Source organism: Drosophila teissieri, chromosome 3R (genome assembly GCF_016746235.2).
Source record: "Drosophila teissieri strain GT53w chromosome 3R, Prin_Dtei_1.1, whole genome shotgun sequence".
NCBI lineage: Eukaryota > Metazoa > Arthropoda > Insecta > Diptera > Drosophilidae > Drosophila > Drosophila teissieri.
The window spans coordinates 12,498,888-12,512,680 of NC_053032.1; the positions used below are offsets into that span (position 1 = coordinate 12,498,888).

At 42.8% G+C, this 13,793-nt stretch overlaps 1 protein-coding gene across 2 annotated transcripts in view; it reads left to right on the plus strand.

Moving 5' to 3' along the window:
• LOC122620307 overlaps nt 1-13,793 on the plus strand; it is a 74,105-nt gene that overhangs the window by 13,804 nt on the left and 46,508 nt on the right. Inside the window, exon 3 of one of the 2 annotated variants that reach the window (XR_006326122.1) lies at nt 13,129-13,220. The exons of the other annotated variant lie outside the window; for it this stretch is intronic. The gene's annotated coding sequence lies outside the window, so the exon portion shown is untranslated. The remainder of the gene's footprint in view (nt 1-13,128; nt 13,221-13,793) is intronic. 2 annotated transcript variants of the gene reach the window in all.

Here is a 13,793-nt window from a genome sequence, read left to right on the forward strand (position 1 = left end):
ACTCAGGTAGGGCGACTCCTGATGCGGCGGCCATTGAAAGTGGCGGCCATTCGCCCTCCGCCCTCCCTCTCGACCACAGTCCCATCGAGAACTGAACTGCGCACAGCAAAAAAAGAAGAACAAAACGAATATCCCGCACACTCACGTAACCTAAAATTGAGTTAAGCCTGAATCGAGGCAAAAATCTGTTCTTGACGGAATTAAATGTATATGCTGGACTGGGACACATAGAGGCAACACCCCGCCCCCCTTGTGACCCTCGCACAGCCAGTAGATAAATGTGTAAAAAACTGAAATTTGTTTGGGTCTCGACTGCATACAATTGTGTTTGTTTGTGACTCACCATAGAGTGTATTATTTTTATACGAGTACGAGTACATGCGTGCTGGGGCACATTTATTTACATTTTTTAATGCACCCAATAAAGAAAACAAAGCACAAACAAGTTTTCTTCTTGTTTTTTCATTTTATTTTGCAGCGCTGGTTTATTTGTTTTTAAGTGGGCACAACTTTGCCACCACATATTTATCAAAAGGAACCAGCACCAGTTTGTCTAGATTTATGTGACTTTATATTTGAGAGATTAGGGAAAAAATGACGTATTCTTATGAGGCTTAATATCTTGTTCGAATAATTTCAGTAGTCTGTCGGAATATTAATATGCTTAGAAAAACTATAATATTTGTAAGTGGAAAATATTTAACTCTCATTTCCATTCACTGCTCCCAGAATATTTCCGGCATTTCTCCCCACAAAAGCCATCAAATATGAGTGATGACCCTCGTTGCAGGGGCAATTAACTAGCGGTGGAGCATCGTAATGTTTGCCAATCTGCGAGTGGGGAAGATTCAGATTAGAATGGAGCTCATAATGGGGGCCAGGGGGTCGAGCGTTGAACTCAGATCACAGGACTCCTGCGAACGAGATGCCCGCATAGAAATGGCTACATTTCAGGGCAATCCAAGTTGCTCTCGGTTATATGGCCACAATTCCAGAATTCCGCGCAGCCCGTGGGGAGTGCGCAAGCTGTTTGAAAAATTCATATTATTTGTAAGTAGTTGCGGGCACAAACTATGAACTATGAACCACCCAATCACCCAATCCACGCCCCCTGCGTCGAGAGTAGAAATTGCGTGGCTTAGTGCGCACCAGAAACTTCGGGGAGCAATCGAGGAACCTTATCAGGCGGATTTATGCCAAATGATGGCAGATTGCCAAGCTCCAGAAGCTTCAGCTACAAAACTGCAGGGATAGATACGGATTCAAATGGCACCGACTGCGAATGCTGGGCTTGGCAACATGTTTTTTAGTGTGTCTGTCTCCCCAATTCCTTTTCCTTTATTTTCCCCATTTTTCTCTTTTTTCTCGGTTGTTTTTTACAATTTTTTCTGGAGTAATGGAGTAATGGCTAGGAAAAGTTGTGCCAAGCCCGGGACTCTGAAAATGTGGACATTGGTGGTGGTTTGTGATAAAATTAATGAAATCGGAAATGCCCAATATATTTCTGTTTGTTCTGAAACAAAACTGTATTGAATTTCTTTAAGATATTAATTTTCTATAATTCATCTCAGAAGAAAACGTTTTATTCTGCCTATCTAAGTGCTATTCCTGTTGTTTCAACCCACTGTGCGGCGCTCGGCAAGCGGCTTCTGCTGCGGTGGCTCCGTTTGGCATTGCCACCGTGGAGCCAATTTGCTGCGGTTCATCAATATGCCAAGCCGCGCACATCCAGCCTGTCCAAAGCCACGACCACATCCACATCCACAGCCACATCCCCGTCGTTGGCCACAGCCAGCCGAATGGCCAGGCACCGGGAGCCAACCAGAATGGCAGACGGATGCGGATGCGGATGTGGTTTGGTAGCTCTCCGCACTCCCTGCCCAGATTTGCTGCTCCTCCCGCCCTGCTTTAATCGGTCCCCGAGGGGCGGGGCGGGGAGGTGGCCGTCGAGGAGCTTAAGTGGCTCCACGTACTGCTGCTGAAAAAAATATGTGCATAAATTTAAAGAATCTCAATTTACTTGGCCCGTGCTTATTTTTGTGCCGGCTGCTGCAAAGACGTCGCCTCGGGTTCTCCGCTTTTTCGAATCTACGATTCTCTGCACTTGAAAATAATAATGTATTTTTTAAGTTCTAAGAAAAAGAATTTCTTATATTAAATTCCCATTTCTTAAACGGGTTCTAAAGACTTAATTACGAAAGTGTTTTTTGTGCAACCAACAGAGATGTTGAAGAAGGCTTAACAGTTTCTTATAATTATTATTGATTGAGCTATTTCACTCTGTTAACATATTATTTAAAATGTAAGAAATGGATCTGGAAGAATAATTTTTGCCGGCTAACAGCTCTAGTAAAGTACTTCTGTACTTTCGGATACGTTTTTCTCAGTGTGCCTGCTCAGCCTGGTGATTTGTGAGCTCAATTATGCTACATTTTCTTGTCTTGCCCGCCCACCTCCACTTCCCCTGGTTTTCCCGCTCCACCTTGGCCGTGGTCGTTTTTTGTGGTTGTCACTTTGTTATTTATTCAGCGCCATGGAGCAGGTCTGGACGTGGATGTCGGCGAATGGGGAGTATGGATGCAGACTCCGCGGACCTGGAAGACTTGGAATGGAGCTGTGACACTGAGGCCGTTAATGAGTTCGTTCGTCTTCGCGCTCCGCATTTGGATGCTAATGAGTGGATGGCATCCAATAAATTCAGTTCGCCGGGCTTTGCTTTTATCGCCCCACTTGCATAATTCACATCGCTGCAGGGTTGCCCTCTATCTGAGTCCACTCCCCGTGCGGGGGTACAGAGGTCAATAGAAATTTATGGGTCGCATTGTTAACGCCACTGATTACAAGTTATTTGTACTGCCCCTTCATCAGTGGCGCCCAGGCCTTCTTGTGTTGCCTGATTACTGATTGCTGCTTACTTCATACGATGTCCTCTGAGCGAGCTCATTGCATGATTTACTACTGCCTGCTAACTGATAGCACTGCTGTTCTCAAGGGATGCTTCTTGTGATAATTCAAACAGAAATTAAAACATTTTTATAATCTAGCCCTTTACTTGACCTAACTCTGAAATTAGTTAATTTGATACTGGTTTAATGAGTCATTTTTTCGATCATGCTCTGCATTCAGTGTTAAGTATTTCGTGGTATTTCCCCAATACGAAATGGTGCAACGACTCTCCAGATATGAGCTCTTAAAACTGTGCTTCTGATAACTCTAAGTGGATTTCCGTTTGCTTTCCACCTTTATGAAGTCTTCTTCTAAACTGGTAGCTGATGTGTTTCTGTATTAGAAAGAAAGAAGACTCCAGAAGAAGCATGGACAAGGAATATGCCTTAATTAGAAAAAGTTTTCCATCTGGTGGAAGAAGCGTTAGTTTCTGAAATAAATAATTTTTCAGCGCAGGTCTACGATGATTGACTCTTTGCAGCTTTTAAAGTTTAATGATATGGTTTCAGCGTAATAGGCTTGGTTGATTTTGTTAAAATAAAATATCTTCTACACTTATATATATTGATTTTTCCGAAACCAGATGAACGAAGACTTTAAAGGGTTCTGCGCACTTTTACGGTCATCAAATCATAAACCGAAATAAACTTAACGTTAAATAATTTTTGCGAAGCTGAATTAAAATTAAATGATTGTTGTAAAAAATAGTCAGTCATGTGAATTTTAGTGCTTAAGAATCAATTTTATGGTTATATACTATTCAAACTGACAGCAAACCCCAAATATCCCTGTTCAGCGCTCCCATCGATTTCTGACAAATCCCAAGTTATGTCCACGCTAGATTATAAGCTGTTCAAAGTTATATGTATGTATGTATATCCAGTCGTCCACCATGGATAAACCTCAAAGGAAATTGCTTCCAAGCTTCCACGACTGAAGTCAATTATAATCATGAGATATGACTTCTCAGTCGGCGGAACCAATCGCCTTGCGTAATTGTCAAGTGACAAACAAGATTGTTAACCAGATTTCGCATACTCAACCACTGGGTCGTCGGCCATTGAAGCTATGGTTCTAATAAGATATTTATACATATAGATGTCTGACGCAATTCCGACGGGAGCGGCACACGAGCGCCGCCTGCCGGGCGAACCCGAAGGCTGCCCAGTGGGAGATACAAAGATACCCAGATACATTTACATTGATGTTATCCTTCAGCTGCAACTGCAGCCTCGGGAGACGAATTCCAATCGGCCGATGAAAGCAGTCCGCCAGGGGGCGCTCGTGTGCGCTTATCTCGCGATGGCTGCGGCAAGGCAAATCGGGTTTGGCTGTCGGTCGGCCATCTTGGATTTATCTGGCAAGCGCACACTTGCCAGATACTTTCGAAGCGCTGTGCGTCCTTTTCTCGCACATGCGCATAGCGCCGCTTCAGGCGTGGCAACGTCGACGTCGACGGCGGCGGCAGCTGCGCCGCCCACGCACACCACTGCACGCACAAATACCAGCGCAGACCGTACCGCCCCGCAGCCACCGCTTCATTGCGACCGAGTCCCAGAGCCCGTTCTTGCAGCCAAAAAACCTAAATTATTTATCCACACTCGGCTGTCCTCTTCGGGACTCGAATCCGGGGACCTCTATACTCATAGATAACACCCTGAGTCGTCGAAGCATTGGATTCGGTCATCTTCAGATGGGACTTCATTCAATAAAAACACTTCTACCAGCTATTACAAGTCTCTTTTTAATAAAAACAATAAAAACACTTCCACCAGCTATTACCAGCTATTTTTTAAATAACAGTCAATAAACCATAATAACATATCTTAACAATTTATAAATTAATTCAATTGGCAACTAAGTATTCATGCGCTTTGATTATTTTTCTTAACCAAATACCAAGCCATTCAAATTCGATCAATTTTAAAAAAATTCCTTTAAAATATATTTTAATTTCTAAAAACAGAACAATTATAAAGGTCTGGTCAATTTTATTGCTGAAATGGAACTAAAAAACATTTCAATTTCGTATTATAGTTTTTTGATACACTTAAATCCAACGAAGCGGTTTTAATGCATATTTATATTCTTTGATATATTTTGAACATCCCATTTTATATTGAACAGTATTTCTAAGTGCAAATGGCTCCTTTTAATTTAATTTAATACAAATTAATAAGGATTTTATAGATATACACAGGCTTTTCATAACTGTTTTTAGGTCGAGTATAATTTGGTCGACTTGCCGACGGCACTTGGAGCTCGCTTGGAAGTCTACTCTTTTCAGTTCCGCTTCGCTTTTTGCGGGCATTTATGCAAATTGTGGTACTGCGGACCACACACTGGCACCAGCTAATTGACAATTAGCTGACAAATGCTAATGGTGAATGCCAAAGACCCATTGGAATGGAGCCTCGCAGCCTTGACTAATTGAGGCGTCAATTGGCGGAGTCCAGAATTTATTCAAGCCACGAACTTAGGTTTGCTTTTCGTAAATCTTGAATCTTTAAGAGTTGCTCGGCGAGTGGCCATGTTTGCGTATCTCCATTCGAAAATAAACGCAGTTTAATTTGCATAACTGAAATGCAGAATTTATTTTAATTCAGGCATTGCATAAAACGTACTTCTTTATATGCACTCACACAGCCACGCTCGGAGTTTCCGAGGAGGGATCCAGCTGGAATTACAAGAGCCATTTATGCAAATGCCCCACTCCGACTGCATCTCCACCTCCACCTCCACTCCAACCATGTCCGGGCTCCTCCTGGCCAAGATGGAATATTTCAGTCACGTTAATTCATTCACGTTTAATTCACGAATAAAGTTCGTAACTTATATCGTGCTCATAATGCATGCAAATTTATCACCCCCGGGAAACGGGGAGGGTATGGGTATCCACTGAAATCCAGCCCAGCAGGTGAGTCCATTAAGTGTTCGATTTACATCCGATTGCCAGCTGGCTCTCCTCGCCGTTCTGCCCGCTGATTCATGGACCCCGGACTACCTTATAGCATATAGCATGTAGCATATAGAGTTCCAGTTCCTGTTCAATTCGCATCCCAGCGTGCACTTTGTGTGCCTTCCTGAACGACTTGATAAGTCGATTTGGGCCCCACAGCTGCCACAGCTACCACACACCCCGAACACCGGAAATAATTAAAAGAGCCAAAGTTCTGGCAATATGGCAGCATGGCCAAGGAGACGAATTTCATTAGACAAACTGACAAAATGTTACCGGGAACGGTCCGAGTCTGCTGGGGATATAAAAGAAAAGTTTGGCCGGCCAAAATATTGGCCAACACTTTCCTCGGCCAAATTAAAAAGAAATGCCGCCTCAAGTGCTCCGAGTTTAGTCGCCTTTAAGCCCCACTCCCATTTTTTGGTGCCCAGGCGGATTTATAGCTAGTCTCGGGCCATGACATTCACGGAATCCGAGTACTCGAAAACAAACAGGCGTAGACATGGAAGACATAAATATATTTCTTCATATTTTCATATTTGTTCTGTTGTTTTGGGTTCTTTTGTTTGCCTGGCTTTCGTGGACACACTTAGGTGTGCTCCTCCAGCCGAAATAGAAGTCAACATCCAGGCAATTGGGGCACTTACCTATATACAAAGCGAATCTTTCTTGATGCACTGTGGGAAATCGGGGGATCAAGCAAAAAATGACTACCCAAAAACACGCAAGGCGGCCAGATAAAAGCGGTCTTAAGTTCAAAATAATAAAACAGCGGTTAGGGTAACATATATTAATAAATTAGTTGTCATTTCTGTAATGCATGTAATACTGCGCGAAACTAATGCGTTCTTTAATGGTTGCCTCTTTAAGTATAATAAATATTAAACATAATAAAGCTAATTAAAACCAGAATATAAATTCTGATAAAGCTTTTATTTGTTTACGATTTTTTTTAGTTTAATTCGTATTAAATACAGTTATGCAATTTAGGTATACAACCAGCTAACTTAAATCTTTAAGTGTAATGTCGGAGGAAGTCACTTGCCCGAAATGCAACGGCTGTCATCAGGAAAAGGCAACCAGCAGACTGTAGGGACTTCCTTTCCGCCCCCATCAAATTCCGGAAAATCCATGCGGAATGGGAACGAAGCCATTCTTCCGAATCGTTGCCTTGTGCACAAATAAGGGAAAAGTCAGAGCACGGGCACAGAATAAGTGCCTATAAGGGTCCCGGCTGGGCTAGTTCTTCCTGGGGGTGTATACTTCTACGGATTCCCGGCTCCGTGTCCGTGTCCGTGTCCGGCATCCTTATCCAGATTCCGGACTCGCTGCAACTGCTGTGCAAATAATGAAGAGGAGAAGCAGACGACAGACGGCAGACGACACCTACAACGTCCACGGGGATTGCAGCCACTCGAAAGAGATTTACTTTGGGCATTTGCTGGTGACGTGGTGGTCCGAATAGTAACGAATCGCGGGGCGGGAACTGCTCCTCCATTTGCCAACTCCATCTGCGTCCACATTTCGGGACCTCGACACGTTTGGTGTTGGCAAAAGTTTTCTCATTTTGGCAAGATGCTCGCTCGTAACGAAAATTGTCGAGTTCGCCAAAACGCCGATGGAACGAAAGGAACGGATGAGCAGATGAGCGGGGTGGATGAGTCGTGGTATGGAGGCGGTACCAAGGGAAAATGGAAACGCACCGCATGCACTGGCGACATTTCTCATTAAAACTTTTCGACATTTTGTTGTCTCAACAAACACTCTTATCAACAGACAGAAGCCATTCCACATCCGAACCTGGTCGACGGAGGCGGCAAATGCACAAAGCCAATGTGGCGGCCACGAATATCGGAAGACAGGTGTCTGGCAGCTTAATCGGATGTAATGAAATATGTGTGGCTTAATTAATAAGTTGGCTGTTTGGCTGGCGGGAGAACAGAAATTGTGCCATGAGTGTGTAGATATGAGGAAAAGCACTAATGGAAAATTGGCAGTATAGTTGATCGAAGCGGTATAGAACACAAGCTTTTAGATTTGGGTATTTGTCAAATAAGTTAATATCATGAATATTTTGCAAACATTTTACGTTTAACTTATCGAAAATGAGTCTCATGTATTGATCTTTGAGCTGCCTTTCGCTTTTCTTAGAGATCACATGCGAACACATTTCTTGGGCCTGCCTTGAGTGTAATTATTTCCAGTTTTTTAGAGCCAATTACGAGAATGAGCCTTGGCTATGCCACATTGCTGCAATAAAGTATGAAATGATAATTTCCGGAAAAACAGCGGACCTTGAAACTAAATTAGGCGCAACCTGCGTGCAATTATCGTTAGTTATTTTCCAGCTCTCACTTTTCGCAAAGGGTTGAGTTAGACAAAAGGGATGGGCTCGAGCTCTGCGTTCTGTTTCTGTTCCTAGTTCTGGTTCTGGTTCTGTTCAATGTCAGTGAGCCGGGCCCGCGGCTCTCGAGGCCATAAAACAAGGTCGGGCATAAAAAACGATTTACAAGGCAAGGGTTCTGCGCCCACAAGGACTCACACACACGCACACACACCCAGTTAGGTCCTCGCATAATGGCCGCACAGTGGGCCCATTGTCAGTTCTGCGGCCGAAAAACCAAGGCGATCTGCTCTCGCTTTCTTTCTTCCACGATGCTCAAGTGAGCTGGTGTGTGTTGGTGTGCCCGTCACAGTTCGAAGTTTTACGGTCTACGAGAGTTGGCAGTAGAAAGTGAGAGTCATTAAAAATTTTACTGCTTCCCAAGGTCGTCGCTGGGAATTTTATGTCACTTTTATGGCCTAGCTGCTGCTGCTGCGGCTGCCTGGCTGCCTCTTCATGGTCATGGCCAGCGGAATCGGCATAGTCATCGACTGACCCAATTTACTCGGAGATACCTGGGCAATTGGTTCAATCGGTTTATTGATGGGCCATCTGCATGGCAGAGTTCAACGAACTCGCGGCTCAAATCAGTTGTTTGAATAAAAAGTATTAAGTCCTTATGTTTCAACACATGATAATATATTTTACAGAAAGTCGAATTACCATTTTTACTATAATATCCAGTTAAGTTTGGTTGGTTGCATCGGACTACACACGTACTTTAATTAATTTATATTTTATTTTTGACTCGGGGAAGATGCTATTACTTAATGCAAAATCAGGATGAATTTTTAATAATGCAATCCGACTTTTAGCTGCTAGAAGTCCCGCATGTTTGCAAAGACTTTCCGTTTATTATCGAAAACCAAAAACTTTTCTTCTTTTCATAAAATATTTAATATATTCGCTTGGCGCTCATATCGCAGCCACGCACAGTTGATGCCTTATGAAAGTTTTCGCCGTCATTTGGCTTATTTGCGAATTTCGTGCACGCTCTGCAAGCTGGCAGAAAACTTGGAGCGGAATAAGGCGAAGATGGCAGAAATGCTTAGTGGCAAGTGCCGAAACTAAATCCAATAACTATATGCTGAAACATTCATGAGCGCAAATTGAACACGTTCCTGCCTCTGGCGGGAGCTTGGCTGGCCAACTTGGCTCCGAGTCTTGGCTTAAGCCCGATTCGTTTCTGCTTCGGTTCGATGGAATTAAGTTCAATTGAGCTGGCCCAGGGGCAGGAGTTTGGGGTCCAGACAGGTCCATCGGGCCAACGCACTCGTCACTGCAGCGGAGTGAACTATCCACACCTTCTGGAAAGGAGTAACGAGCATTTTGATTAAAAGTATTTCTCGCAGAAGTTTCTTTGCATTTAGCAGGAATGGTGACCAGCACGGAATGGCTGGAAATTCCTCCACTGATTGCACGTTTCAGCTGCCAGCTAAATCGGGGTGTGCATTTTGAATTCGCATTCCCTCACACCTCCGCACATTCCCAGCCATTCGGAATAATTGAATCGAAAAATTGTTTCGCCCCATGAAAAGAATCCGATGCGAAGTGGGCGGCGAACGGCGAACGGCGACATTCAATCCTTGAAAGCATTTTCAGAAATCCAATTTGATTTGCAGCAGTCAAAGGAAAAAAGAAAATATACTGGTGAAAAACGAACGAAGTGACCTATGTAACAAAGTACGTTAAAAAGGCTCGGCAATCATATAAATTCGTTATTTGTCCCTTTTTTGTATTGTTCGAATCATAATACTATCAAATGGTATCTGGTTTCCTAATGAAAAGATTAATTTAAAGGTCAAAACCTATTTAGTTTCCATTTGATTAGTTATTGATCATTCTTTGTTCTTATTGTAGGTGCAAGTAATATAAGCTGGAATGCTTTTTTGATTATAAATGTACTTTTATAAATGTTTTTTTACTTGTGCAATTCATAAAAAAAGAACTACAATAGAGCGAACCAACCCCCAACAACAGCTGTTTATATTATTTAACCCCCGAAATTCCCGCCACCCCACGAATTTCGGAAATTTAAGAGAGAAACCGAGGCGAAAGAGTGATTTTGGGGCTCTCTTTCTCGCTTTTCGAGGGAAGGGCCACTCACAGGGTGACTAGTGTGCTACAAATACAATGAGAACAAAAACGAATTAATTAGCATATTTAACTGCGCTCTCAGCCAGCACCAGGTGAATCAAGAATCGAAAGCTCTAATTAAGCCATTTCTCTCTGTTCGACTTGCGCTGCAATTTGCATTCCAATAGCTCACAAATCAGTCAGCCGCAGTCTGAATCTTGTCAGGCGATAAACTCAGCAGACGATGGGTTTATTAGCCACCAAGTGGCATCCGTCCCTCGATCCGCAGAGTTCCCCGCCAGCGAAAGCAGCCACTTGAATCTCATCTCCCCATCGATGATAACGATGATGCGTCGGTAATCCCGATGGAGCAGCGGCGATGCCATGATGGTCCCTCAAATTTCGTATGCAACCAAAGTTCCCAAGGTGAGGAAGACGATGAACTGACGGAACAGAAACTAATGGAAGAATTTCGCGATGTCACGAGCGTGAGTTATGGTTAAGTGCACTTTTTGGGCTGCCTTCTCGAAATACCTCCCACTTTACCTTACTCACTCCCCCGATGCCGTGTTGTTTGCGTCTAAATGCAAATTTTGTGTAATGAACATCACGCTGCAAAGCGGAGTGGGATTGCCATTATACCCTAACGGATATGTTGCGAATCAAGTACTGATTTTTAGGACTGATGACGTTTTTATTGTAGTTATAGGCACACTTAAAACAGGTCTTACTTTAGGTTTTTATACTGACCATTGCCCAACCCATTCTAGTCACGTGATTATTGTGTAATATTTTTTGAAAATAAAAATAAAATACTAAAGGACTTAAGGGGAAATATATATTATATTCTTCACAATCTTCAACATTAAATATAAACTTGTAAGCTAATTTCTATATAGGTCTGGGTATAGATCGTTAGAGCATCCAAGTTTCGTGGCAGACAGGCCCATGCTGTGATATTATTTTTGTGTTAGCTTCAACTTTTCCGCTGCCTGACTATTAGCTAATGCCTGAGCCGCAATTCGTGACGTGCCGCGCCCTCATCCCCGCCTCCTGCAACCTTTGACCTCCCACCCTGAGCCCCTCAGCGAGTCGAAATCCAACCCCAACCGCAGTCCTGTTGCTGCCTGATGCGCTTCGTAAAGTTTTTGCAGAAAATTTGAATATCGCTTGGCTTATTTCGCGCTTGGCGAGCAACCACCGTGGATTTCCCAAAGGGGGAGGGGTGGGTAGGTGTTTCCCGGCAGCCATGTGTGTATCTGTATCCGTATCTGTATCTGAACCTGTGAGCCACGTTCAATGGTGGTGGAAATGGAGCTGCAACCACCGTCACAGGAGGGTCAGGAGCCCACGTTGTTTGCACTTTTCCCTCCCCTTCTGCCCGAAACTCTTTATCCTGCGTCCTTGCTGGCGCTTTCGTCTGATATTAATTTTCCTGCTCCTCCGAAATTCCCGCCTGGGGCCATTTAGCCCCAATTGCGTCTCGGTCTCAGACTCGCAATCAGCTTCAATTCCAGTCTTTGTCTCGGGCCCTGGATGCGTTTCATTAATTAACTGAAATGCTGTCGACGAGCTTTGCACGTTACAAGAATGAATTATTTATATAAAATTTGTCTGGCATTCTCCACTTCTGCGTTCAATCTTTTTTCTGCTACGTCTTTGTTGCCCTTGGTGATCGCAAATTTGTTGCGTGGGTCCTGTTTTCTGACCAGAGGTGAAGTGAAGTGCAATACTTTGCGCAATTATTGCCAGATTTTTTCTGTCGTGTGCAGGACTTCTGATTTCTGTTGGCAGGGCATGCCTGAATTTAATTCTTTATTTTAGTTTCTATATGAAAATCTATCTTATTTAATGCATCTGGATTAGTTGCATGTCTCGGTTAAATAACTTCAAAGTGCACTTACCAGCGAATGATATAAAATTGTCGGTAAGTAAGCAGGTGTCGTAACTCATACCCTTTTTTACATTATTTCACTTTCTGTGGCGAGTTTTTCCACTCAGTGAACGGAGCTTAATTAAATTATACAACTGACTGCCTGGTTTTCCCTCTCTTCAGTTTCCGGGCTTACGAATCCGGACGCAGCTTTGCATTGCGCATTTATTTCACTTTAAATCTCAGCCAGAACTAATTTTATATTTTCCCTCAGTTTTTTCGGTGGTTTTTTCGTTCTTGATATTTCTGTGGGGAATTGGAGGATAAAAGGAAAAGGATTTTAGCCTGACGGAGTGGTTTTCTTCGTCTGGATCTCGCTGTTTAATAGATTTTTACGGTCAAGACACCAGCTGAATTTGCATTTTAATATCATATTTCAAGGGAAGAGGGTACAATTGTAATTATGCACAATGTAATAAGATGTTTTCCATGTTTTAGCTCAGTGAATTCATGTTATTTGAAGGAATAGCTGAATTATTCAAATGGGTAGCATGGTATGTTTTCTTTAATTTATTTAAAAAGTGCTAACAAATAATTAAAATTAGGAGCTTGCAATGATGCTGAGCAATGGCAACGTAGGCCTTCAGCTCATGGTATGTTTTGGTTATACGAGTTTAGTGATGTAAAAAGTATAAATGAATTTTGTATGTAAAAAAAATGTTATTCAAATCACCCATGGAACGCATAGATTATACTTGTATATTAATCATTCGTAGAAATATAAGGGCTATATAAAGGGAGGAATGATCCCTAGGAATGACTTGTATAAGATAAGAAAAGTCGTCCATCCTTTACTCTTTTATTTACCTTGGTCTTTTTTTTCCATTTCAGGTAATTGCCACCAATCCGACTCAAACCGTTTAAGTTGCCCTAAGCATATTCAATATTTTGGTTATTTAACACGAAGGGAAGTAGAGAACGAGGTAAGGTAAACAATAAGCGCGAAACCCATGAATTTTATTTAGTGTGTTTATGAAAATGGCCAACAATCAGACAGAAACAATAACGAAAAGGGCAGAGAGATCCGTCCAGCAGCTTTGGCCACATGCTCCTGCTCCTGCTTCTGGTTCTGGTCCTGAAACTCTCTGGTAGTGTACTGGTACGTTTACAACAGGAATGCACGATAAAATAAAATACACCCCATCAATATAAACGACAGTTACAGTGGCAGCAGCCACACACATGAATCACGTCCTGAGCGTCTTCAGACCGAGTTTCCCCCAAAAAAGGCCAACAAAGAACACATGGACGGGTGTCTGAAATGAAAAAGTCTGTACAAATAATGCTGCCATTTTGGATAACAATGGAAGCTAACAAAGAACAAACAACAACATCGCCCAAAAGGAAAACAACGTCAAGAACCAGGAAAAACAAAAAAAAAACAAAAAAAAATACGCTGGAAAAGGTGGAATCGGAATTCGATTTAAGCGTTCAGTGACTTTGCCCTCCACCGCCGAACAGCTTTGCGACATTTATCAGAGTCCCAAAATGCCAGC